Source organism: Vombatus ursinus, unplaced genomic scaffold (assembly GCF_900497805.2).
Source record: "Vombatus ursinus unplaced genomic scaffold, bare-nosed wombat genome assembly UNPS02014772.1, whole genome shotgun sequence".
NCBI classification, from domain to species: Eukaryota; Metazoa; Chordata; class Mammalia; order Diprotodontia; family Vombatidae; genus Vombatus; species Vombatus ursinus.
In genome coordinates this window covers 3,968,799-3,995,787 of record NW_020954550.1, presented here as the reverse complement: position 1 = coordinate 3,995,787, position 26,989 = coordinate 3,968,799, and the positions used below count along the sequence as shown (strand labels likewise).

The following is a 26,989-nucleotide window of genomic DNA, read 5'->3' as shown; positions in this document are numbered from 1 at the left end:
GTAAATCACTTTGTGAAACCTTAAAGTGCTATATATATCCTAGTTCTTATATCTAGATTTCCATCAGAATATAATTGATGCAAATATTTTTCCCAATTAACAGCTTATCTTCTTATTTAGTCCTGTTGATGTTACTCATGGAAAAACCCATTCAATTTTATTCTTTCTTTTATAATCATATCTATCCCTAATTTGGTTAAGAATCCTCCCCCAAACAAGGATCTGGCTGGACAGGGTATGTCAATTAGTCCATAAGCATTTATTTTTTAAAATAATATTTTATTTTTCCCCAATTACATGTAAAAACTATTTTTAACAATTTTTTTTAAAGTTTTGAGTTCCAAATTCTATCCCTCCCTCCTTCCCTCTTTCTCCTTCCCCTTTCCTGAGATGGTAAGCAATCTGATATAAGTTATCCATGTGCAATCATGTAAAACATTTCCATATTAGTCATTTTGTGCAAGAAAACCTGAACCAAAAAAAAAAAGAAAGAAGGAAGAAAGAAAATGAAAAATAGTATGCTTCAGTCTGTATTCATACACTATCAACTCTTTCTCTGGCAGCAGATAGCATTTTTCATCATAATTCCTTTCGGATTGTCTTGGATCAATATATTGCTGAGAATAGTTAAGTCATTCACAGTTGTTCATGGTAAAATATTGTTATTACTGTGTACAGTGTTCTGGTTCTGCTCACTTCACTATGTATCAGTTCTTGTAAGTCTTTCCAGGTTTTGTTTTGTTTTTTAAAAAAAACCTGCTGTATTCCATTACAAGCACATATCATAGTCAAAACGCATTTATTGAGTACCTAGTCAACTCTGATTTTCCTATGATATGACCATTGATATTTGCATCTAGTATCCCTATGGAGTTCATTGTTGTGCATTGTATGAAATAGTGGTTGACACCTAATTTCTTGTAAAGGAGAAAAAGAGAAAGAACAGATGGACCACAAATTGTGAAGGTACTAATAAATAGGACTTGGGAAGTGGCTGGCTACAGGATGTGAGAGAAAAGGAAGGGTCAAAGATGACACCAAGATTTTGAGCTTGGTCAGATAATAACAGAAAGAGAAGTTTGTAGGAAGATCTGCTTTGGGGAAAACATTTGTGGTAGCATAAGACTTAAAGATGCAAAGTGACTTAGATACCTATGCCAACCTCCTCATTTTTATAGATGAACACTGAGGTCTAGAAAGGCCTCAAGTGACTTGCAGGAGCTTGGACACTTAACCAATAGCAGAAGGAGGACTTGAACACAGGTTTTCCATAGCTCTAAATCCAGCTCTCTTTTAGCTATACCAAGCTGTTCATATGATTATGGCTCTGTTTTGGCCACCTTGAGTATGGTACATACAGGTAGAGGTGTCCTGTAATTGGAGATGTACATCTGAAGTTCCTAGGAGAATCAGTGCTAGAGACATACACAGATTGGAAGATACCAGCTTTGATGATTGTTGAAGATTGGGATGTGACTGTGATTGAGGAGGGAGTATATAACGAAAGTACCAAAGAAGCCTCCAAGAATACCCAAGTTAAGGATTGAAAAGAGATCCGGGAGCTTCGGAGGTTGAAAATATCTTGGTATTACTGTATGCTTAAAGAATGGGAACACTGTACAACTTTTAGATGAAATTCTAAGAAAGGTTCATTTCTCTGGAATGTAGAAGTCATCACACAAAATCTAGGAAAGTGGGTGGATTAATAAACTTGGAGAAGAGCAAAGATTCGTTGGACCGAGTCTGGGTCTTTAGTCCAGCTCTTCTGAAAGCAACCCTCCCCCCCCCAACCCCAGTGGAACTTAGCTTTTGAATTCTTAGTAACCTTTTAACTCTTTCTTGAATATCAAGTTTTGATGACTGTTGGCTACAGGTAAGATCTGTTGTTTTCCTACAGATTCTGGGTTTGGGTTTTTGTTCTTTTGGGTTTTTTTTTTTTTTTTTGGTGTGATTTTGTTTTTTTGTTAATACTAATTCATGGTCTAAGTAAGTTAAGTTGCATGAGAACAGATCAAGAGACAAGGAATCATTTTTCCTTATAGGCCCATTTTCAGCTGGTGCCCCTTCTAGAAGTTCGAAAACTTTCTCTACGGGAAAGGAGAAATCGAGTACGGTAGTAACTACATTGTTTAGACAGGACCAAGGCCTGACCAAATTTTGACTGTCTGTTACCTTCTCTTTCCCCCTTCTCTATTTCCCTTCTTCCTTCCCTAAATCACAGTCTCAGAGTTCACAGCTGGGGAAGGGAAGATTTTTGTTTTTGTTTTTTCCATTTCCTCTCCCTCTACTGCCCCCGGACCCTGCTACTTCCCACATGTCACCCTCTGGCTCAGGGATCGCAGCTGGCACATCTTCTTGCCCAGCTCTGGGTTTTTTCTGCCCCTTGCTCTACCGTTTGGGCATTGGAGAGGCGCCCCGGGACTCCGCCCCTCTGTCCCTCCCTAGCCGGCGCCAAGGGCCGGAACTCGGCTTGGCCATTCTGCAGCTTGGCGCTAGTTCTTGCTCTCATGAGAGAGTTGATCTGAAACTACTTCTTTGCTCCCGGGGGATTCCCCCAGCCCGGTCTGGCCCTGGCGCATCCATCCCCAGGACTCCTGAAGTTAGAGGCCCTGCTTTTAAACCCCAAGGTGGCCCAGCCTCTAGTTCTGGAGCACTGGGGCTTCTGAAAGACACCAGCGCGGTGGTGACCACTCCACACCAGCCGGCTCGCTTCCTCCTCCTACCACCCAGCTCCCTGACCCACGGATGCCCTCCCAGCCAGCGCTCCCAGGCTGTCCAGTCCCGCGCTAGTCTGCACTCCCCTGGGGTTCCTTCGCCCCTCCTCTTCGGGATCCCCTTTCTGCAACACACTCCCCTTCTCTGCAAGACACACCTCTCTCCCCTGCCCCCACCTCCCCTAGGACAACCCCTTGGTCCCTTCCCGCCAGCCAGGACCTCTCTTCTCTCCATTCCATTCCCTCCCCCTGCCCAGATCCCTGGCTCTCCGCCCCCCTTTCCCCTGGACACCTCCCCCCGAGCCCCGCTGGCCACTCCTTTCTGGACCTCCCAACTGCCCCGCCCCCAGAGGAGAGCCCCCTTCGGCTCTCTCCGCCCCTCCCACCGTGACGCCACGCCCCTCTCCCGGGCTTCTAGGGGACTGTCTGCAGGACTGGAGACGAGGAGCTGAGAGGCCAGACCCTGGTGAATGGAGGGAGAGAGTAAGTCTCTGGCCCGTCCTGGACACTGAGGCTCGATTGCTCTCTCTCTCTGTCTCTCTGCCTCTCTCTCTCTCTCTGTCTCTCTCTGTCGGCCCCCGTGGTGGTGGAAGTTAGAGTTCTTTCAGTGTTAAACCCCGGTTCCTCTCCTCCTCCTCCTCCAACCCCTCTCGACCCCCCTTTCCCCTCCCCAATCCTCTTGCCTCCTCCTCCTCCTTTCCCTGGTCCCTCCTCCACTCAACAGTCCTGGGGCTAGCGGCCAACGGAGCCAAGAGCGAGGTGGGAAAGAGGCGTAAGGGCAGAAAAGGCTTGTTGGCGAAATCCCCGGCCACTTCCCGGCCCAGGGTCCGAGCCCTAGGAGTCGCTGCCCTGTGGGCCCAGCTGGCGGCCAGCCTCCCCACAAGGACGACGGCAACTCTCTCTCTGCTCTGGGCGGGCCGGTAAGTGAGGGAAAGGAATTGGGGGGTCAGCTCCATTCATTCACCCTCGAGCCCGGGAGAGGAGAGGGCACGGGGTGGAGAGCCCTGGGCTCCTTTGGCTGGGCAGGGGGTGCCCTTCTCTGTTCCTCAGCCCCGCGACCCGCCCCCCACGAGTGCGGTGTATTTCTCTGATTTAATTTGGGGGGTTTGGAAGGAGAAGCCTGTCCGGAGGAGAGGCGGCGGTGCCGGGGGGAGCAGCCGGTGGCCGGGCCAAGCCTAGCTAAACCCAGCTGTGCTCGCTCTGACTCCCAGACAGAGTTGGCCTGGGGCTACGGGACAGAGGCTGCTGAATCCCCTATTGCGGGCGGGCTTTCTCCGGAGTTTCACTCTCACAAAGCTGCTTCGCTCCGACTCGGGAACTTGGGTTGAGAGGAAAGTGGAAGAAGAGAAAGGGGCTGAGAGGAGATCCCCAGCTCAAACCTCAGCGAGCTCCCTCTGGCCAGGGATAGGGGCCGGAGGCTTGGTGAGAATGGGAAGGAAGCTGCTGTTTCTTCCCTTGGCTCCTCTGCCGCGGCTGCTACTGCCTGCAAAAGAAATGGAAAAAAATTGTTCCTGGAACCGCTTCCCCCGGGGGATGCTGGAGGGAGGTAGATAAGTCCGGCCGGCCGCTCCTCCTGGGCTCTGGCTGCTGCGAGTGGGTGCGGACTAAGCTGGCGCTCCGTGCGCTCATCTCAGCTAGCCGCGTTGGTCCATCCTGGGCGCTCCGAACACCCAGCTGAGGTTGGGTGCCAGCGCCTTTCCGTACAGTATTGTGTGGGGGGTTTAGTCGAGCCTGCTACAAACGGCCCGGCTGCATTTTTGTGGGAAGCGGTGTGATGGGGGTGGGAATGGAGGAGTTGCGGGATGGGAAAAGATGGGCGTGGAGGTGGGGCAGACCACATCTGGGCTGATTGTCTCTGTGGGTTCAGCCTGGGTAAAGGACTGAAAGGCGAATGTGTGTGTGTTTCTGGATTTATTTAAGCAAAAAGCGAATGTGTGTGTGTTTCTGGATTTATTTAAGCACATGCTTGCTTGTTTGCTTTTTTCCATTTAGCGGTCCAATGTTCTTTGAACTTGGAAAAAGTTAAAGATTCCCACAAATCTTCCTCCAACCTAAACGTGTAGGGTTATTTCAGAAGGGGCGAGATTTTTAAGGACTGGAGATGAGAGTTTTCCAAGGGGAAAGGGGCGGGAGAAAGTGCGGGCTTGGGTTGAAGTAAAGGCTTTTCCTCTGCTCCCACTACCCTCATCCCAGAACCATTTCCTGTATTTCTCGTTTTCTCCACTGATTGTGTCTGCAGTTTGCCATCAGTGCCTTGCTAGAAACTGTATAACTTTGAAAACAAAACTAACCAAAGAAAAGGTTCTGAACAGCAGCTAAAGGAGAGAAGAGAGCAAACTCCCAATGTCCCAGGCAGAGGCTTGCATTTATCAGCAGCTCATTGCTTCTGCCCTGTGCACTAATCAGGGATTTCCATCCATTCCATGGCTAGTTTTCAAAAGGGAATGGATACTAGGCATTTCCTCTCACAGTGTTATTTTACTAGTGTATCTGTTCATTACCTCCCATTTACCTCTGCCCTCCCCAGTGGGGAGGAAGGGAGGGCTAAAAATGTAAAGTACTAGTGAGAAATGCAGTTCAGGGAAACAGAAATAAAATATGAGATTATTTCATTTATTTGAACTGTCATTAAGCAAAACCTTGGTGGTAGTGATACCCTTAAAATTGTTTACCTGACAGAAATTTGATTCCAAAGTGGATAAACTTTGATGGAATTGGATTACTGCCAAATAAAACAGTATGTTTTGATAATACTTTATGCTATAGGTGGTAATTTAGATATTGGACAACAGGGATTTTTGGTGCAAGAGATATAGTGAATGTTTTACATGGGGAGGGGAGATAATTATTAAAGCTAATTAATTAAAGCATATGAGCAGGGTAGGGTCTGAAAACCGTAAAAATCTACTTTTTTCCAGTACCAATAGCAGTGATGATGAGCTTTCTAAAAAGAGTCTACTTGGAATACGAGGAGAATTATGAGACATGAACTGGGCTCAGACAACAGGATGGTAGATGCAATCCATTGTGGATAAGTGCAAAGTAATGCATGTTGAAAACAGTAATTTACACTGCTCATCTATGCTGATGGGTTCTGAATTAGTGATAGTCTCCTGAGGAAAAATGTGGAGTGATGAATTAAGAATTTTACTGCATAGTATTCTGCCAAAATAAATAAATTATGAGTTTATTGTAAAAGTAATGTGGAAAAGTATATCCATTAGGAGTGCTCTCTTTACCTTGAGTGATGGGATGTAACTTCTAAATTCTTGTCTGTACACAGTCCTCTGTATTTGGAAGAAACTCCTTCCTCCCTTCTGCCAGGTGGAATCCTCCTTCAGGGCTCAGGCTAGGTGCTGCTCCTTCATGAGAAGCATTCCCACCCCTGCTCAAAGTGGTCTCTCCCCAATCAGATTTTCCTATAGCACTTTGCATTGATCTTTTTCCCCTTCTCACCTTGTATTATTTGTGTATATGTTATTGTGTCCCACTCTCATTATATTTCAAGCTCTGAGGACAAAGGACTAGCTCATTTTTTTCATCTTTGAAGCCCATCTCTGACACTGCTTATGTGACCATGAACAAGTCAACTTCCCTTGGCCTCATTTTCCTCATATGTAAAAAGAAGGGGTTGGATTTGATGGCAGCTGAAGTCTGTTCCAGTATTAGAGCTAAAATTCTGTGGCTTTCAGTACCAAGCACATTGCAGGCACTTAATAAATCTTTGTTGCATTAATTACCAATTTTTTTTTGTCCAAACCTGGACAGTGTGTAGGCCAGCTTGTAATGAGAAAACTCCATTACCTAATATACATCAAGAATTATCCTCCACCTTTGAGAAAGTTGCCAGGGTAAATTGTGTGGGGTTGCTTAGAGGCTAATTACTTTCCCAGGGTCTTGCAGCTGCTATGTATCAGAGGTGAGACTTAAGTTAGGTTGTCCTAACCCACATTAACCTGACTATCCACTCTAACAAGCACCCTACTTCACCCCCTTCCTTCTCAGATACTCCTTCTTCGTTGGTTTTCTGAACAGGGCTCTATTATGGTTGTCTCCCTACCTGTCAGACTGATCTCTCTCAGTTTCCTTTGCAGATTCATCATCCATGCCCTTCCCTATGTGGGCAGGTTTACCTCTGGACTCTGTTCTGGGTCTCTCCACTCTTCCTGTCATTTGGTGATCAGAGGCAGCTAGGTGGCACTATGGATACAGAGCATTGGGCCTGGAGTCAGGAAGACCTGAATTCAAATCCAGCCTTCAGATATTAGCTGTGTGACCCTGAGCTGTCAACAGACCCAGACCTCTGACTGCCTCAGTTTCCTCAAATTGTTGTGAGGATCAAATGAGGTATTTGTAGAGTGCTTAGTACGGTACCTGGCTCATTGTAGGTGCTTAAGAAATCCTTGTTTCCTTCCTTCCTCCTAAGTGTTCAAGTGTTATACCTATATAGATGACTTCTAGACCTACATATTCAGCCTTCATTTCTCTCCTGAGCTCCAGTCCCTGCTTGACAGTTCCTCCTGAATGTTCCATTGCTGGAGCCAACTCATCATGTCCAAATCAGAAGTCATTCTCTTTCCCATCCTCCTAATTTCCCTGTTTCTGTCTAGGGCACAAACATTCTTCCTGTCACCAAGGTCCCTTGACTTTTCACTCTCCCTCTCCCTCCAATCCACTTGTTAAGTGTTACTGACTTCCACTTCCTTGATATCCCTCCCATCCACCACCTTCTTTCCACTCACACCACAGCACCCACATTATCACTTCTCACCTGGACAGCATTGTAAAAGTTTCCTAAGTAGGCCCCCCAATCCAGTCTCTTCCCTCTATTCTCTAGAAAATGGCCAAATTATTCCTAAAATGATATTCTTAAAAGCATAGGTCTGACCATGTCAGTCTCCAGTTCAAGAAACTTCAACTGCTCTCCTTTGCCCTCGGGATAAAATAAAAATTCTTCTGTTTGGCTTTTAAAGTCTTGCACATTCTGGCTCTAGACCTTTTTTTTTTTTCTTTTATTTGGGCTAATTGCATGTTATTCCTCTTCACAGACTGTGTTCTGGCTTAACTAGCCTCCTTAAATGTTCCTTACACATACAGTGTTTCCTTCCTATGCTGGAATGTTCCCCTACATCACCTCCATTTCTTGGAACTCCTAGCTCCCACCAAGGCTCAGTTAAAATAACATCCTCAAGATGCCTTTTCCCTCAGTCTCCCTCAGTTGTTAGCCCTAAAGTCAACACTGTACATTTATTGTCTATATTTTCTGTATGTGCTCTTTTGTGGGCAGCTAGGTGGCACCATAGCTCACAGGGCACCAGGCCTGGAGACAGGAAGACTCATCTCCTTCAGTTCAAATCTGGCCTCAGACACTGTGTTACACTGGGCAAGTCACTTAACCCTGTTAGCCTCAGTTTCCTCATTTGTAAAATGAGCTGGAGAAGGAAATGGCAAACTACTCCAGGATCTTTGTTAAGAAAACCTTAAAAAGGGGTCACGAAGAGTTGGGCATGACTGAAAAACAACTGAACAACAAACTCTTTTGTAGGATGGAAAGTCTTGAAGACGAGGTCTCTTGGGTTTGCATCCCCAGCATCTAGCCCAGTGCTCAGCACTGAGTAGGCATTAAAAGCTTGCTTACTTCATCGAGATGAACCTGACTTCTCAAAGGCCATGTCAGTGAAACAGATGCAGGTCCTCTCAAGTTGGAAAATGTTCCAGGACAGCAATGGACTGTGTGCCCATTATATGAGTATGAGCCTAGCTAAGGTAGAGAGACTTCTCACCAAGTCACCTACCAGGTGGAGAATTTTTTGGCTTATGGAGATTGACTATGAAGACATGGAGGGCTTTCAATCTGCAACTTTCATTGGTTAGTAGAAAGATTGTAGACCACAATGTAATCATATTGAAATGAAAAAGAGACCTAGGATAATAAGGTGGTGCAGTGGATAGAGTGCTGGACCTGGGGTCAGGAAGACTCCTCTTCCTGAGTTCAAATTCAGCCTCAGACACTTACTAGCTGTGTGACCCTGGGCAAGTCAGTCAGCTCTGTTTGCTTCATTTCCTCATCTGTGAAATGAGCTGAAGAAGGAAATGACAAACCACTCCATTATCTTTGCTGAGTAAATTCCAAATAGGATCATGAAGCGTTGGACATGACTGAAATGACTCAACAACAAGAAAAACCTTTAAACTAATGCCCTTATATTCTCTTCATCACAGTAACTATAGGAATCAAGTGAGATGTTTTATTATATAGTTTATTAAAATACTAAATTAACCAGAAAGCTCCATTCCTCAACCATTCTAGATAGACACAGGAGTCTAGATCGATACTACTCAGTAAATATTTTTAGCCTAGTTAATCAGTTAGCTAACAAGCGTTTATTAAGCACTTAACTGGTACCTTGGACTACCTCCCTAGGACCCCACCTCCAACTCTGGATTCTGATAGGTGAGACTTCTCCTTATCTTGGCCTGGGCTTAGCTGTAACTTCACTGCCATCTCTCCCTAGTGCCTTTCCCCTTTCTACTTCCCCATTATGTCTTCTGCTATTAAAATGTAAGCTCCAGGAGGGTAGAGACTATTTGATTTGTTTATATCAGCAATTAACACGGTGCTTGGCACATAGTAAGTTTTTAATAAATGTTTAACTATGTATACATGTATGCATCTATTACAAATTAGGATTCTAAGAACCAACAAGGAGAAAAAGTGTTATCAGCACAGTCATTGAAAGCTGAAGGTATGAGGCCAAAGTGCCATTTATTCATTCATTCAATAAACATTTATTAAGTCCTTACGACTGTTCGAAGTTTTGAGGATATAAAGGGGGGAAAAGTGTGGTTTTTATTGGGGGGGAAATAATATCTACACCAGAAATTAAATACCAAAGGTATATAGAGTAACACAAAGTAACTCTGGGGTAGGGTTAGTGCTAGGGTCAGGAAGACAAAAGTATTGGCAACTCCATCAAGATAAGCTTCCTGGAGGAGGTAGCGCTTAAGGTGAATTGAGAATTATACTCCACAGAAGTCAGGAGTATGTGCATTCCAGGCATGAAAGATGAGACACTTAGCCTCCCCCATTTTAGCTTCTACACTTATAAAATGAAGGGACCGTATTAGATAGCCCTTGAGGATCCCTCCAGCGCTATGACCTATAACCCAGAGGAGAGTGGTGGGGATGGGGAATGGCAAGAAGGCAGAGCAACCACAAAAGAGAGATGGAGAATAATGGCCAGTAAATCCAGGAAGCCCGTTCCATCAGCTATGACCCAATGGCATCAGTCCACAAAAGAGGCAAGGCTGTCCTGAGTGCTGCTTGAATCTCTCCCCCGTTAGCTTAGCAAATGTGACTGATAAAGTGAAGAAAAGCTGGGTGACAGCTCCCCATTAGCTTTTAAGGTTTTGAAGCCCCACAACCCATGTTGTTGTTTTGTTGATTCAGTGTCTGACTCTTCATGACCCCATTTGGGGTCTTTTTGGCAAAGATACTGGAGTGGTTTCCATTTCCTTCTCCAGCTCATCTTTCAGATAAGGAAACTGAGGCAAACAGGATTAACTGACTTACCCAGGGTCACACAGCTGGTAAGTGTCGAGGCCGAATTTGAACTTGGGTCTTCCTGACTTCATGCTGGTGCTCTATCTACTATACTACCTAGCTGTCCTGTGGATCATAAGACACAGAGTCTATATATCCTACATATCAGAGGTATGAAGGTCTACAGTTGGATTGGGTCAGATAAGAGTGAGAATGAGAAATATAGTAGGAAAGTGAATGCCAAGCAGTTATGTGACGAGAAGTCAGTGCTGGGATTGAACTGAGAATGGGTCAGTGAATATGCCCCAGGTCATAGAGAATTGGTAAATGAGTGAGGATGAGGTATGGAACAGGTTTGAAAGTGGGTCACTGAACATATATTTAAAAACATTTTTTTTACTCTTTCATCTATTCAACATGTGGCTCTGCAAGCCCAGTTAGGAGCTCCAAGGGGTCCCTTTAGTATTTACTCAGTTGTCACTAGATTTAGTGGTTATTAAATAGATTGTTTTGGAATATTGCTTGGCTCTCGTTTTTTTAATTTGCTTTGTCCTCTTACCCTGAGCACATGGCAAATTTCTCCATAATGGGAACTACATTTTGTATTCTTTTATATTTTACTCTCCACTAAATGGACGCTTGGTAAATATTGTTGCCTGTGAGCAATAATAATAATGATGATGATGATGATGATGATAAATAGCAAGTATTTACATGGTGCTTTAAGGTTTGCAAAGTACTTTTTGTAAAGCTCATTTTATTTTCACAGTAACCCTGACAAGTAGGTGCTATTATTATTATCATGTCCGTTTTACAGATGAGGAAACTGAGGCTGAAGGAGCTAAGTGAGTTACCAGGGTCACAAAACTACTAAGTGTCTGAGGTTGGATTTAAACTCAGATTTCCCTGACTTTATCCACTGGGCCATGTAGCTGCCTCTGGGCAGTACAACGATGTACATGAGACAAATACCAAGTAGACTGACAAAAACCCAATATTGTAACTGTTGCCCAATTATTATAGTAATTCTACATTTGGGATCTTTACCTACACTGAGAATAGACTATGTAGTATTCCCCAATATCCTCTTTCATACCTAACTTCAACTATTCATATTTCACCATATTTTATTCCCCTTTCAGCACAGAGAGGATAATACAGTGTATTTATACACCAGATTTAGATACAGAATCAGTCAAGACCTATATCTGGGTCCTACCTATCTTGATAGTGACTGACTGCATGACCATGGTCAAGTCACTTGATTTCTCTGAGACTCAGGTAGGATTATTGTTATTATTATTATTATACATCCAAATGACTCTACTGTTCAAGAAACTGACAAATAATAAAATTTCTACAAACATTTAAACTCCACATATTTTATCTCACACAGTTCTCTTAACAATACTGCAAGGCAAGTATTTTTATCCCTATCTTAAAGATGAATGGGAGGGAAATGAGGCAAAGAAAGAGGTTTGAGAGGCATCTAGATATATTCCAAATGGCTGCAAAATTTATGAAGGAGTTTAAATCGGCTGATATACCTTCAGTTATAAACTGCTAAATGTTATACTTTCCTACATAATTTCTGTATGGAGTCATAGATAACTCATTTGAGGGGCATTGATTTGGCAAACTCTATTCTATAGTGTGTATATAGGGTGTCCCAAATGTCTTAGTTCAGTTTTATGTTGTTAAAAAAAAAAAAGCCAAGAACCAGGAAGGAGGCAAAACAGACCTCTGAACAGCCAAAAGTAGATATCACAAGATCCCTATTGATAAAATTTTTGTGCTTTGTTCCTGGGAAGGCTTATTGGACCCTCACTCACAGCCTATTTACTCTTATTTTAGATATAATTCTAACAAGTTTACTTATCCCATTTCCCAACTCATAGCAGTCTATAAAGAGCGAATTAGAAAGTGAAGAGAAGTCAGCCAATTGAGGCAGATCCATTAAGGGAAGGAAGAAGTAACAGCTGATGGTAGCAAGAAAGGAAAAAAGGAAAATTATTAAAAGCAAACACAAGAACTGAAAAAGTATAATAGTCTCGGTGGACATTTATCATAGGGGCAGATAGTACCATATACCTTAAGAACCTCTGAGGGCATCATTGTATTACAACATGGTACACAATTAAGTCACTAAAGATGACCCTGAGTCATCATGAAAAGGTTATAAATATTTAGTATCTTTTGTTTTAAAAGGCAGAACAGTAATCAGTTTATTTTAAAATAAAAAATTTTAACTCTTTACAAATTTGGGACCTTGAAAGAGTAAATGTCATTATCCGGAAAATTCCCTTAGGTAGAACAGCCTACCAGGACAGTGCTGGATAAAGATGTCTTACCATAGAGAAATTACATGTGCACTCATATTTCATCCCTTGAAATTTTAGAGTTAAAAAGTCGGTTTAGCCATTTTATTTTGGAGAGAGGGTTAAAAAAACCCAGTTTATCTCATGTATTAGTTACTTTATTAGCTGTTTTCTTCTTTTCTGTACTATCCTTTATAACCTTGTACATGGACCTTGGCAGATAAGTAAAGGAGAAACTCAGTGTATTTAATCTTTTTACATTGACGTGTCCTCTTATTGGTTTGGTGTAGTTTATTACTATTGATTGAGTTTTCTAAAAAGTTTTATAAGCAATATTTGGAAAAGCATTTAAGTTAAACTTTTAAATAATGTTACTTGGGAAAGGACTTTGAAGGTGACATTTAGAAGGGTGCGGCAACTAGATCAATATTTGATTGAGTTCCTGAAAAAACAGTTCCTGAAAATGATGTGCAGTTACAGTATTGAAGGGGAGAATGTTTAGCAATATCAAAGATTCATTTGGGGCACTGTTTTACAGTTCTTTAACTGGAATCTAATTTGAAAGCAGGAGCAATGGGGTGGTACGGCAGATAGAGCATGGAACCTGAAGTCGGGAATACTTGAGTTCAAATCTGGCCTCAGACCCCAAATGGGGTCATGAAGAGCCAGGCACAACTGTCAACAACCAAACAAAACAACAGTGTGAAAATAGAAGTAGCCCTTTCCCTCTGTTTTCATTCATGATTTTAATGACATGAATAATTAGTGTAGAGAAATATCATCTGTACAGGTTGATACAGAGGGCATGGCATAGGGCAGATTGGAAGAGGATAGGACCTCAGCCCAGACCAAGATATAGAGCTAAGAGCTAGATATTTTTCAAGAATAAACTTTTTAGAAAATTTGTTTGTACACTTGGAATATCTCTGAAAGCCCCACGGATTCCATTCTTCAGCCAAGTAACCCAAATATTCACAGTTTGGATGATCGATGCCTATCTATTCACATGTTGCAGAAGATGGTAAAGACAGATAATGCCTCCAACACACAATAGCTTGTGTGAATATAAGAAAATCCTACGGTCATAATCTCTGCGCCTTCCATACACTGTTCTAGGAGCTGGTTTTATAGACAAAAATGCCCTCAAAGATTTGTTACTATTTAAAAAAATAATTTGGACTGTATCCATCTCATTAAAAGATAATGATTACCTTTGGGAATCCAGTTCTACACAGAAAAGCGTGTATGAATATATATTTGTCCTTGCTTTGTTTATTCTTTGAATGGCCCTCTTAAGATTTCCTTTATCATTTTCCAGTCTAATTATTAGCTGTGTGGATTTGATCAGTCGATCAATCTAAGCACCTACTATGTGTCGAGTACTGTGCTAAGCGCTGAAGATGGAAAAAGAGGCAAAGGATGGTGTCCCTTACCTCAAAGAGCTTACTCCAAATCTGTGGTGCTCTGGTTTATAAACCATGTTATTCCATAAATGAATTTGCTTCTGAATCCTTGTTAAGGTAATTCCTTAAAATGCCTCGTTTCTTTACTCTGTTGTTTGATGTTGCTTGTTCTTAGATGTTCCAGGTACTTTATCAAGTTGTCAAGAAAGTGGAAGGTATAGGGAATGCAGAGAAGTCACAGCTATTACAGAGAGGGGAGAAGTTCAATTGTGAGTGGTATTAGCAGCCAGTGAGGTTACAGGGCCCTCAGTATCCTCACCCTGCAGAGGAAAGGAGGAACACAGGCATGGATTCCAGGGAGAGATTTCTGTAGGGAATCCCATTTGAAAGGAAGCAAAAATGAACTTTTCTTATGTCTCCTAGGGTCATATGTGTCTATAGCTAGAAAGGACCTTTGACATCATCTAGTGCAGATTTGTTCTATGAAGTTTGGATTCAGTCAAAGGGCTGCACTTGAGGACCTAAAGGGCCACATGGGGCCTGGTGGCTGCTGGTTCCCCACCCCTGATAGTGGAACCTCCTTATTTTACAGATGAGGAAACTAATAATTGGCAGTAATTGACAGAGCCAGAAATGGCCCCCTTCTTTTCTGACTCAAAGCCAGCATCCTTCCCCATTGGACCAAGCCGCTTTCAGCAATAAATGACCATCAGTGACTTTGAAACTGGTTCATTGCCTTTCTATGTGACAAAGTGTGGAAAAGAGTAGTTCAGGTACAAGTGACATTTGGGAGCAGTCTTTTTGGGGGTACGAAGGAACCAAAAGGGCAACTAGATGGTACAATGGTTAGAACACAGGGCCTAGAGTCAGGAAGACTCATCCACCTGAGTTTAAATCCAGCCTCATACAATTACTAGCTGTGTAACCCTGAGCAAGTCACTTAACTCTGTTTACCTTAGTTTCCACTTCTGTAAAATGAGCTGGAGAAGGAAATGGCAAACCACTCTACTACTTTTTCTAAGAAACCCCAAACAGGGTCACAAAGAGTCAGACACCACCAACACAAGCGAACAGCAACAGGAAGTAGAAGGGAAGCAGGAAACAGTCCTCTTTGCAGGGAGCAGGCTCGCACAGCTCATCCATTACTGGCTCCACTCTTGGCTTGGGGGTCAGAGAAACAATGTCATGGGATAGAAAAGAGCATTGAAATTAGGTTCAAGAGAGACCCAGGTTTGAATCTCAAACTTTCTAGTTGTATGGCCATGGACACATCATTTTCAACTCTCGGTTTCTTCATCTGTAAAATGGGGATAACGTCCAAACTACCTAACTCATAGATTTGTTGTGGAACTCTGGAAAGCACAATGGAAATGTAAACTACCATTGACTGCTGTGAGGGCATTAGTTGTCTGCAGAGGACACCCAGTGGGTGTTTCTAGTACTTGTGCCATGTTGGGGGAGTGAGGCCTTGCCACCAGTGTATGCATCTAGTCTGTGGGAAGAATTAATGCAGAGTCTGGGGAAGTGATTACTAGAGGAAAGAGAGAAAAAGGTCATGACACTACCCACTGACAGCTGCCTGAAGGGTTGTTGTTCTTATTGTTGTTTGTCCTTCATTCTGGAAGAGGACCATGACATCAGGAGGGTGATGCCATGACTTGCAAGTGAATTGGATTTAAGTGAGGGAGGGCTGTGCAAAGTCACCAGCCTCACTTTCTTCTCCAGACCCATCAGGTCCAGTGGCCAAATATAGATCAGGCCACCTGGGGATGGCCCCCACCTGAAGGGTATAATAGGGAAAGGGAGGGGAATGGAATGATAAGCATTTATATAGCACCTACTATGTGCCGGGCACTTCTTACAATTATTATGTCATTTGAGTACCCTCAGAGCTCTCCCTTTTCAGAAAAGCAACTGCCACATACAGAGACTTTCTTTTCCAACATGTAGAGATTGTATATGGTGTAATACCAAGGTGGGAGAATTTGAAATGCTTCATAATTTTTATTAATAATAATAATAAATGCTAAGTAATTAAAAATTAAGTAATTAAAATTAAACATGGTGGTGGAAGGCTAACCCGATTGACGGAGAGGCAGCTTGGCATAGTAGGTAGAGAGCTGGCCTTGACCTGGGTTCAAGTTTTGCCTTTCACATACTGGCTATGAAACTTTGGGCATTACCTAGTCCCTTAGTGCTCTGGGAAACTCTCTTAAGGCTGGCTCTTAAATTGTATAACAGGTGCTATTGTCCTTTGGTAGAAGGATGGTCCTCATGGAGAGCTGCTCCCCACTAATGAAATCACAAGAGTGGACCAAAAAATCCCCAAAACCTCATGCAGAAAACAGGAGTTGGAGTCAGTATATAATGTTAATAGGAGAAGAAACAGTAGAACAGGAAAGATCAAGGAAGGTTCTAATACTCTCAGGCACTGAGATACTAACATAAGATATTAAGAAAATATCTGCAGTGTTGGAGTCTGAAGGAAGCCCGTGCAATGTGAATGTATGTGGGCTAAAATATATAAGTGCATTGATTAATGAATGTGTGCCAGCCTAGAGGGAGGTCTTCCGTGTCAAATGAAAGAATATTTGTAAAAAGTGCTTAGCACAGTGCCCGGCACATAGTAGGTGCTATCTAATGCTTTCCCCCTCCCTTTATTCCCCTTCATTTCACAGAGCTTTTGTTTATTCTTCAGCCTAACTGATTGTAATGTGGCGCTCTATATAGCTGCATCTATTACAGCAATATTTTGTTGTTTCCTTCGGTGGTAATTATTGGATGATCAATCAATAAACATCTGTCAAGTACCTACTGTGTGCCAGGCACTGTAAATGATAGAGTAGTCAGCAGAATTTGGTATTATCCTGACTTGAAAGCCTAGAATCATCCCCCTGTGCTGCAATGAGCACAGAGGTAGGAAAGCCCCTAATCTTGGTGGTAGGATATTGCTGGGTGTGGTTCAGTGGGTAGAGCCCTGGACCTGGAGTTAGGAAAACTTGAGTTCAAATTCAGCCTCAGATACTAACTAGCTTGTGTGACCTAGGACAATTCACTTAACTGCTGGCTACCTCAGTTTCCTCTGCTGTAAAATGGATAATAGCACCTACCTCCCAGGGTTGTGTGGATAAAATGAGAGATTTGTAAAGCACTTTTCAAACATCAAAGCTCTGTATAAATGCCAGCTTTTATTTGTTTGTTTAGGATGGCATTTTTGTAGAGTGCCTAAAAGTAAAATAAATTCCTATAGCCATATTAGGAAGAGCACAGGCTGGGGGGGTTCTCATTTCTTCTGCTTCACTAACTAAGCTAACTTGTCTGGATGTTGCAGTGTGGATAGAGCTCAGGACTTGGAGACAGGAACACCTGAGTCTGAATGCTGTCTCTGATTCTGGGCAAGTCTCAGTTTCCTCATCTGTAAAATGGGGATGATAATAGCACCTCCCTTGTCATGAGGATCAAATAAGTTAATATTTATAAAGCATTTGGCAAACTTTAAAAAAAAATTATATTTTTTTGATTTATCAACAATCACTTCCATATGCTTTTGAGTTTAAAATTTTTCTCCCCCTTCCTCCCCACCACCCTCCCCAAGACGGCACACAGTCTGATATAGGCTATACATATACATTCCTATTTTCACATTAGTGATGTTGCAAGTAAAAATTAGAACCAATAGGAGGAACCACCAGAAAGAGGAAACAAAACTTAACAGAAGAGAAAAAAATAGCAATTCAAATTCCCTAGTTCTTTCTTTGGATGTGAATAGCATTTTCCTCATGAGGCCTTTGAGCATTTTGCAAACTTTAAAAGTACTTTATAAATGTTAGCTGTTATTACTGTTATTGTTACCTGTAAACTGAGAGGCAGTATGGTATAGTGGCTAGAGAACTGGCCTCACAGTCAGAAGACCTGGGTTCAAAGTGCCCCTCTGACATATACTGGCTATATGATCCTGGACAGGTCAAGGGCCACTGTCCTCCTGATCAACCAGGTTCAAAGCCTACCTGTTATCCTCGACTCTTCATTCTCTCCTACCACCCATAGACAGTCAGTTGCCAAGTTCTGTCTTTCTACGTTTCTGAGTAAGAAATATATAGGCCCCCTTCTCTCCTCTGACACTGCCGTCTCCCAGGCACCAGGCCTTCATCATCTCGTGAACAGACTATTGCAATAGCTTTCTGGTTGATTTCCCTGCCTCAAGCCTCAATCCACTCCAGTCTATCCTCCGTTTAGCTGTCAAATTGATGAAGGTCTGACCATGTCTCTCTCTGACACACACACACACACACACACACACACACATTCAATAAACTTCCATTATTCCCTGTTACTTTCAGGATCAAATATATAATCCTGTTTGGCTTTTAAAATCCTTTATAAATTGATCCCTTCCTACCTTTCCAGTCTTCCTCCACCCCCCAACTCCCCCCACCCCCATATTTTGTGGTCAAATAAATGACACTGGCCTCCTTGCGGGTCTTCATTTTCCAACCCTGGGCATTTTCACTGACTGTCCGCCGTGCCCCTCCTCATCTCTACCTTCTGACTTCCCTGCTTTCTTTTAAAATCCCATATTCTACAAGAAGCCTTTCCCAGTCCTGCCCTCTGAGATTATCTCCACCTTAGTCTGTATCTATCTTGTTCATACATAGTTATTTGTATGTTGTCTCCCCACTACACCTACCCCCAGCCCTGTTACACTGTTAGCTCCTTGAAAGCAGGGACTCTCTTTTGCCTTTCTTTGTGTCCTCATTGGTTAGCACAGTGCCTGGCACACGATAGACTCGTAATAAATGCTTTTTTGTTTTATGTGATTTGATTCAACCTACTCTAGGCAGCTAAGGCTATGGGTTGTAGAGAAGGTGCCAACTTGCATTGGTAGAGGGAGTTTTCTTCCTCACTATTCCCATGAACTCTCGGGTCTGGTCCCCATCCCAAGCTGAATATTGGGGTAGATATTACTCAAGCAAACTTTCAGCCCTGAAAATCTGATTCTATCTTATCTGGGCCAAGAATATCACAACACAAATAATATGTGAATGAAGTCGCTGTTCCTTCCCTTCAGGAAGACAAGCATGGCACAGGGAAAAACAATAAACTTGGGATTCAGTACAGTTTGGGCCAGGAATATATACAGTACAAATTAATGTATAAATGCAGATGATGTTACCTACCACCAAAAAGGCAAGCATGGTATATGGGAGAGAGCACAGAACTTGGCAGTCAGAAGACCTGGGTTCAAACTCCAGTTCTTCTATTTGACTGCCTTTGTGACCTTGGGCAATCTAATCTCCTCTCTCTTACCCACAATTTCTTGATCTGTATAAATGAAGGGGTGTTGACCAGGTGATTCATAAGATCCCTTTCACCTGTGAAGGTCTGTGGTCCTAGTAAAGTTTTGTACTTGAAATCATTTTTTCCAGGAATGGAAAGGGTTAATGTCCTCTTCCCTGTTTGTTCACCCCTCATAGCCAAGAGAGGGCATTTACCAGAGTTCTAGCCAGGAGCAGGGGTGAGGTCTGTAACCAAGGTACAGAGGAAATTAATCAAACCAATGAATGAATGACCTTGGTCTTATCAGCACTGTGTTACCTGAAGTTACCTGATATTCCATGATCTTGTTTGTCGTGTTTGAATGTTTGTTTTACTTATTTGATGATTCCTTATGGTTTATGCTTGTAGGGTTCCTTATTCTTTTCCTCCTGGGCAAATTATTTCCTCTGTTAGCCAGGAGTTAAATGGGGTCTGAGGGAGATGAGTGATCTTCACTTGTGCTCTTTCATTTACTGAAAAGGAAGCTGAAGGACCAGGTGCCAATTACCGCTGGCATTGCCCCAAGTCAAATTAGACTTGACGAGTGAAGAAAGAGCATGAGGAAGGATAGTTTATCACCCAGAACATAGACGAGGTCAATGACCAGGTCGCTGCTGCAGATGTAGGGGAAAGGAAACAAAAATAGCCTTCAAAAGGGCATTTTTCTCTCACCTCACCTAATAATAACAACAAACAACTATATAGCATTTTTACTGGTTCACACAGAGCACTTTCCTTACAACAACCAGTAAGGTAGAGACTATATTGTTATCATTTTACAAATAAGGAAGCTGAGGCAATGTGAGGAAGATCACTGAACTTAGATTCGAAGGAGCTAGTTTCCTAGCTATGCTACTTATTGCCTGTGTGATCTTAGGTAACTCATTTAACTTCTCTGGGCTTCAGTCTCATCGATAAAATGAAGAAGTTGGGTTGAAAGACCTCCGAGGGCCCATCTGGCTCTAAATCTATGAACCCACAATTCTTTGAGACTTTGAAAAGTTAAGTGACTTCCTTGTGGTCACAGAGCTAAGCAAAGGAATTGAGATTTGAATACAGGTTTCCTGATTCTCTTTCCATCATACTACACTGAAGAACTTCAGAAAAAGAAATGAGAGGAAAGGATAACGATGATGACAACAATAATAGTTCTATAGTGCTTTTTAAAAGAAATGTTTAATTTTTTTCCAATTGCAGGCAAAAAATTTTAACATTTGTTTATTAAAATTTTGAGTTCCTAATTCTCTCCCTCTCTCCCTCCCTCTCCTCCCCCCTCATTGAAAAGGCAAGCAATTTGATAGGTTATACATGTGCAGTCATACAAAATGTATTTCTATTTCTTTCCAGTTCTATAGTGCTTTTAAGTTGGCAGAGTGCTTTATAAATATATTTGTATTTTGTCACAATATTATTGCAATGTAGGTGCTATTATTAACCCCATTCTATAGATGAGGAAACTGAGGCCCAGAGAGGTTAAGTGACTTGCCCAGGATCCCCTAAAATGTTGCAGAAATCTTCAGAAAACAAGATTGTCTTGTGCTGTACTTGTTTGATGAGTCTGCTCAACTCACAAGGGTTGACTCATTAATTTGTTACTGCTGATGAGGATCCTGCCTATTCTGAGACTTGATTAAGGATCTTTCCAAGCTATCAACCTGGAGGGATCCTGTTGGTTCTACTTAAACAAAATGGCAGAACTTTTGGAGTGGTTTTGTTCTTTTGCTTGTTCATTGGGGTAGAGAACATCTAGTAAAGAAACTCCCTCTATTAGAGCAGGTCTCTGCTCTACTTACTATTTTGTAATTTACAGACTTACAGAATTGCTTGTGGGCACTGAGAGGTGGTGAATTGCCTAACCACATAAGCCACTATCTCTCTGAGGTGAAACTTGAACCCAGGAATTACGGGTTACATCTCTTTAAATTGGAACCCAAGACAATGCATTTTTTATTCAGTTGAATTAAATCGCCAGGTCCATGATACATATTGTATATTTGATATGATTTTCAATAGATGAATAAGATGATAATTTAAACTTTAATTTTCATCATTCTTTCAGTGACAAGCATTGTGTAGGGCAACTAATAAGGGACTTGGTGTCTGAGAATGTAGGTACAAATCCTAGCTCTGTCAATGACCTTGGGCACATTACTTTACCTCTCTGGGACTCAGTCTCCCCACCTTAAAATTAGGGAGCTGGACTAGATCATTTCTAAGACTCTTTTCAGCTCTAGACCTAAGAGACTATGAAACAGATCAAAAAAAAAGTGTGATGTGAATCCCCAGCTGTCTGTTATCATAATATAAGATGGAAATGTCCTGTTATCATTATAGTCATTAAGTACCCAGAAATGAAAAATCTGCTTTCTGCCAATTGGTATCACCAAGAAACCATAAGAGGTTTGTTTCAGTTGTACCAATTTACCAGAGAGGATGAGTCCCATTTATAGATGCTTCATCTCATAACATATCATCTTTAAATTTTGTTTTGTCTGTCCCACTCTGTGTCTTTTCTCTATTCCTTAGGAAAATAGGTCTTTAGAGGTCAGGGGTTGTCTTCTGTCTAGTTCCTTTCCTTCCAGCTTTAACTTAATTTAGGATGTTTTTGTTCTTAGAATGAGAAGCTCTTAACATGAACTCTGTGCAGTGGGTTGGACCAAATCGAAGAGTTATAGGATCATAGATTTAGAGTTAGAAGGGACATTAGAGGTCATTGAGTCAAACCCTGTCATTTTACTGATGAGAAAATAGAGACTGAGAGTGAGTGTTTAAGTGACTTGTCTAGGTCAAAAGGCACGTTAGTGTCTGAGGCAGGATTTATATTCCGATCTTTCTGAACTCAAGCCCAGCACTTTATCTAGAGTCTTTAGTCAACAGAATGAATGAATAAATGAAAAAGTGTTTATTAAGGATTCACTTCTTTCCAAGTTCTGTGCTAAGCTTTGGAGACTCAAATAAAAAAGTGAGGCAGTTCCTTCCCTCACAGGGCTTACGATCTTTTTTAAAAAGAAAATTTATTAATTTTTTTTGGCAAAGAAACTAGGGTGGTTTGCCATTTCCTTCTCCAGCTCATTTTTCAGATGAAACTAAGGTAAACAGGATTAAGTGACTTGCCCAGGGTCACACAGCTAGTATCTAAGGCTGCGTTTGAACCCAGGAAAATGAGTCTTGCTGACTCCAGGTCTGGCATTCTATCTACTGTGCCACCTAGCTGCCCCATCTTTTCTTTTCACATTGCCTAAGTTTTCCCCAGAATCCTCCCTCTTTTCCTTTCCAAAGAGTCAAGCCCTTCTATTAAAGATTTTTTTTAAATAAAAAGAGGCAAAAGAAAAAAAAGTCAACAAAACTGGTCAGTATATTGAACCACTTCTCCTTCCCTTCCCCCATATGCAATGTTCCACACCTGTGTAAAGGAGTGTATGGGTGGTATCTCCTCATATTTCTTCTTTGGGGCCAACTTCTTCTTTGTAATTCTGCAACATTCATTTTAGATTATTTTGTGGTTGTTCTTTCATTTACATTGTTATAGTCATTGTGTATATTCTTTTCTTGGCTTTGCTTGCTTCACTTTTTATCAGTTGACGCCTTTTCATGCTTCCCTGTATTCATCATACTTGTCATTTCTTTTGACACAGTAATATTTCATTACATTGATATACTACAATTTGTTTAGTCATTTCCCGATTAATGGTCGTACTTTATTTTTAGGTCTTTTCTACCACAAAAAAAATGCTGCTAGAAATATTTTGGTGTACATGGAAACTTTTTTCTTAAAAGTGACCTCCTTAGGCTATATGCCTAGCAGTGTAATTTCTGGGTTAAAGGATATGTCCCAACTCAAATCCTGTCTCCTACAGGAAGCCTTCTCTAACCCCTCATAATTTCAGTTCTGTTAATTATTTCTCCCTTTTGTTAATTATTTCCTATTTATCCTGTGTATAGCGTACTTTATATATATTTGTTTGTGTGTTGTTTCCCTCATTAGATTTTAAGATGCTTGAGGACAGAGGCTGTTTTTTGCCTCTTCTTATATCCCCAGGGCTTTGCACTGTACCTAACACATAGTTGGCAGTTAATAAATGTTTATTGAATGAATAAATAGACATCTTAGCCTCTTTGCATACTTCCCAGTTGCTTTCTGGAATGGATGAATTAATTCACAGAGAAGCTTACATTCTAATGGGGGAGGCCACATAAATATGGGAATTGTGGCCAGAGAAGGGCATATGTGGAAAGTCATAGAGATGGTGAGTTTTATCTATAGCGTAGTCAATTGATGTGGTCTTTTCAGGGACTATGGTAGTATGATAGTGTGATGTGATTACTGAGCCAGAGCAGGAGGAGGAAGATGGAGGGAAAGGGTTTCATTGTAGAAGCAGGATGGATTGGGAAGCATAGTCTGCTCCAGGAGGGGTGGTCTGGGGACTATGCTTACTTACCAGTCAGAATATCTCAATTAATTAACTCCCCCAGAAGGTGATTTTCACCAGGAATTGGGGTAATTTTTTCTGGGTTCTGTCCTAAGATGCTGGTCCAGGTGGGAATTTGACCACAGCATATTAGACTGCAAATCTTCAGAATGAAAGGTTCATGTCTAGACTTAGAATACCATGCTAAGAGCTCATTGTAAGATCAGAAACATTTTAAGTTCAGTCAAAGGGACACTGATGAGCAAATGCTCTCCGCCCTCCTTGAAATTACTGGTGCCCTAAAGGGCAAACCAAAGAATGAGGAAAGATTCCCCTGGGGAGCTAATTCCCTCAGCTTTGGGCCCAGCTATCCTGATTGGTGAGAGAGTCTATTTTTCAAAGGTGACATTTCAAGCCCTAGCCCCATTTTCATTTCTTGTAGTCACCGGGGATGCTGACAAGTGAAGGCAACGCCAGAAATTGGATGGCTGGACTCTCACTGAGATGTAAAATCTGGAAAGCTCTTTGCAAATCTTACAATGCTATATATAAATACTATATATTATTATCCTAAGAATCAAGGAAGAATAATAGACGAGAAAGAAGGAGCACTTGATGCGATGATGTGTTCATGCTTCCCACTGCTCGGCAAATGGAAAGTCTCAGTTGGAAGCACAGCATCGCAGGCAGGCCAGCCTTACAAATAAGTGAAATAGGCAACTGTCCCTATGGTGTTATTGGAGTGGAGGACCACTTGCCCCAAATTATCTTTTCCAACCACTTATTCAATACCCAAAACTTCATCATTAGTAATTAAAACAATGCCTATCCCAGGCTATAATTTCATCCATTAATTCATTTTTCCATTTTTCAAGGTTCTAGTTTTAAAAAGTAAACAATCCCATGAGAGGTTTATACATTAAACTGGTATCAATCATTTATAATTTATTGTATTAGGTATTTTTAGGTGCTTTCCTGGATCAATTAGCTAAGATCAGGGCACTCGGGAAATGAGACTTTTGATGAAGGGAGGAGGCAGGGATAAGTTTGGAGCTAGGGACACTGTCCAGAAGAGGATAGGCTTGTCTGGGTGGGGTGTTACAAAGCAGGAGGTACTGGCCTTGTGGAAGAGTGAGGGGGAGGGGACTGTTTCATTAGGCAAAACAATGTGACCAGGGAACTGAGCAGAAAGAATCCAGTTCTCCTGTCAGAATGGGGATCTAAAGAAGGCAGAACTGTTCAGGGCTAGGCCCACTTTGTGGGTGAAGAGTGGGGCATAAATAGGGGAAAAGGGGGACACACATATAGGAAGTGGTATAGGTGGAGCCTGTGCCTGAACCAATGGGGACCGCGTCGGGTAATGAACTAGGTTGGTTTCAGATGGTTGGCTGAGCACTGGACCTAAGATTAAAGTCAGCCCTGCCATTTGGACCATTATGGGTGAGTCATAGGTTTATAGTCGGCAAACCAGAAGTGTTCTTAAAGGTCACTTTATCTTTTAGCTTCAGTTTCCACATCTGTAAAATGGGAATAATAACACTTGCATTCCATATTTCATAGTTGTTGTCAATCAACAAGCATTCAGCTAGCATTTATGTAGCACTTTAAGGTTTACAAAGCACTTTATACATATTATCTCCTTTGATCCTCACAACAATCCTGGGACATAGGCGCTATTATTATCCCTACTTTACAAATGAGGAAACTGAGGCAGACAGAGGCATGCCCAAGGTCACACAGTGAGTGTCTAAGGTCATATTTCAACTGAGATTTTCTGCCTTCAGGTCTAGTATTCTACCCCCCTGCACCACCACCATTTAGCCTCTATTAAGCATTTGCTGTGGTGCCAAGCACTGTTCAGAGCACTAGGAGTACAAAGAAAGAGATACACGGAGAATTCAATAAGATAATATATATATTAGGACAGCTAGGTGGCTCAGTGGATAGAGTGCTGGGCCTGAAGTCAGGAAGACCTAAATTCAAATCCAGCCTCAGACACTTACTAACTGTGTGACTCTGGGCAAGTCACTTAACCCTGTTTGCCTCAGTTTCCTCATCTGTAAAATGAGCTAGAGAAGGAAATGTCAAACCACTCTGGTATCTCAGCAAAGAAAACCCCAAATAGGGTCATGAAGAGTCGAACATGACTGAAATGACTGAACAACAACAACAACTCTCTCTCTATATATATATACATATATATATATATAAGCACTTTGTCCATTATGAGTATAAGCTATTTTAATAAAATTATTTTAATTATACCTCTAAGATTAGATCTTGGGAAACATTTGCTGTTGGCATGCCTCCTACTGTACTGAGGGCCCTCTTTGATAACTCAATTTGAGTCCTAAGGTCCCAGCTTTTGAGAGGCCTGTGAAGTGCCATTCACCCTTGGGTAGAGCTCTGAAGTTGAGAAAGAGGGGTGGGGGGAGAGAGAGAGAGAGAGAGAGAAAGAGAGAGAGAGAGAGAGAGAGAATCCATTTAAAAATGCAGCCATGTAATAGTAATAATAGGTAGCTTTCCTTTAGTGGGGGGGGGGGCGTGAGTTAGGCTTACCACAGCACTATCTGAAATGTATTTCAAAGAAGGTAGGCGTCTGGGCTGTGGCAGGATGTGCTGCATGGTCCCAGACTCTCACCCAGGGTCTTGAAGTGGCTGTGGCCAGAGAAGGCTAACCTTGAAATTAGACAGCGGTTCCGACAAATGATGTATCTTCTTACTGGGTAAGCTGTCTTTATCCTTGCACCAGCTTTGTACTTTAGACCCATTCTTTCTTTCTCACAAAGGCAAACAAGAGATTTAAGAACATAAGCCAGGGTTGGGAATTTGTCTGATGTTCACATAAATATATGTTGTTTTGGTGGGGAGACTGTTTTCTTTGAAAAAGGAGCAAAGATATAGATATTCAAAGAAAGAGACCGACTGCTAAACAGGGCTGTCCTCAATACCAAATTACTTCATGGTATCTAGGGCTCGGTGGCTGTGTAGCCACAGGATTTGTTCCATATTCCAAAAAGAAACTTGGCTCTCTGCTGAAACTGTATAATGCTTTCCAGGACTGTGGGACTATGCTTCTGCCCCAGAGAGGTCAGGCCCCATCCAGTTCAGAGGAGAAAAGCTGTCTTAAAGGGGTAATGCTTCCTTCTTTCCCTCTGACTGAATCTCATTCTTGAACAATAAAAAAAAAAAATGCCGGGATGCCAAAGTCTACTGAATGAATATATCTTGCAGGTCTAGAGAAGGTTACTAAAGGCTTCTTGGATTTTATTTTTCATGGAAATGA

At 42.0% G+C, this 26,989-nt stretch overlaps 1 long non-coding RNA gene across 2 annotated transcripts in view; it reads left to right on the top strand.

Moving 5' to 3' along the window:
• The first annotated feature begins 3,139 nt into the window (after nt 1-3,139).
• The window catches only part of LOC114044159, a 189,917-nt gene continuing 166,067 nt past the window's right edge, over nt 3,140-26,989 (top strand). For both annotated transcript variants that reach the window (XR_003569180.1, XR_003569181.1), the window contains exon 1: nt 3,140-3,634. This is a non-coding gene — a long non-coding RNA (uncharacterized LOC114044159). The remainder of the gene's footprint in view (nt 3,635-26,989) is intronic.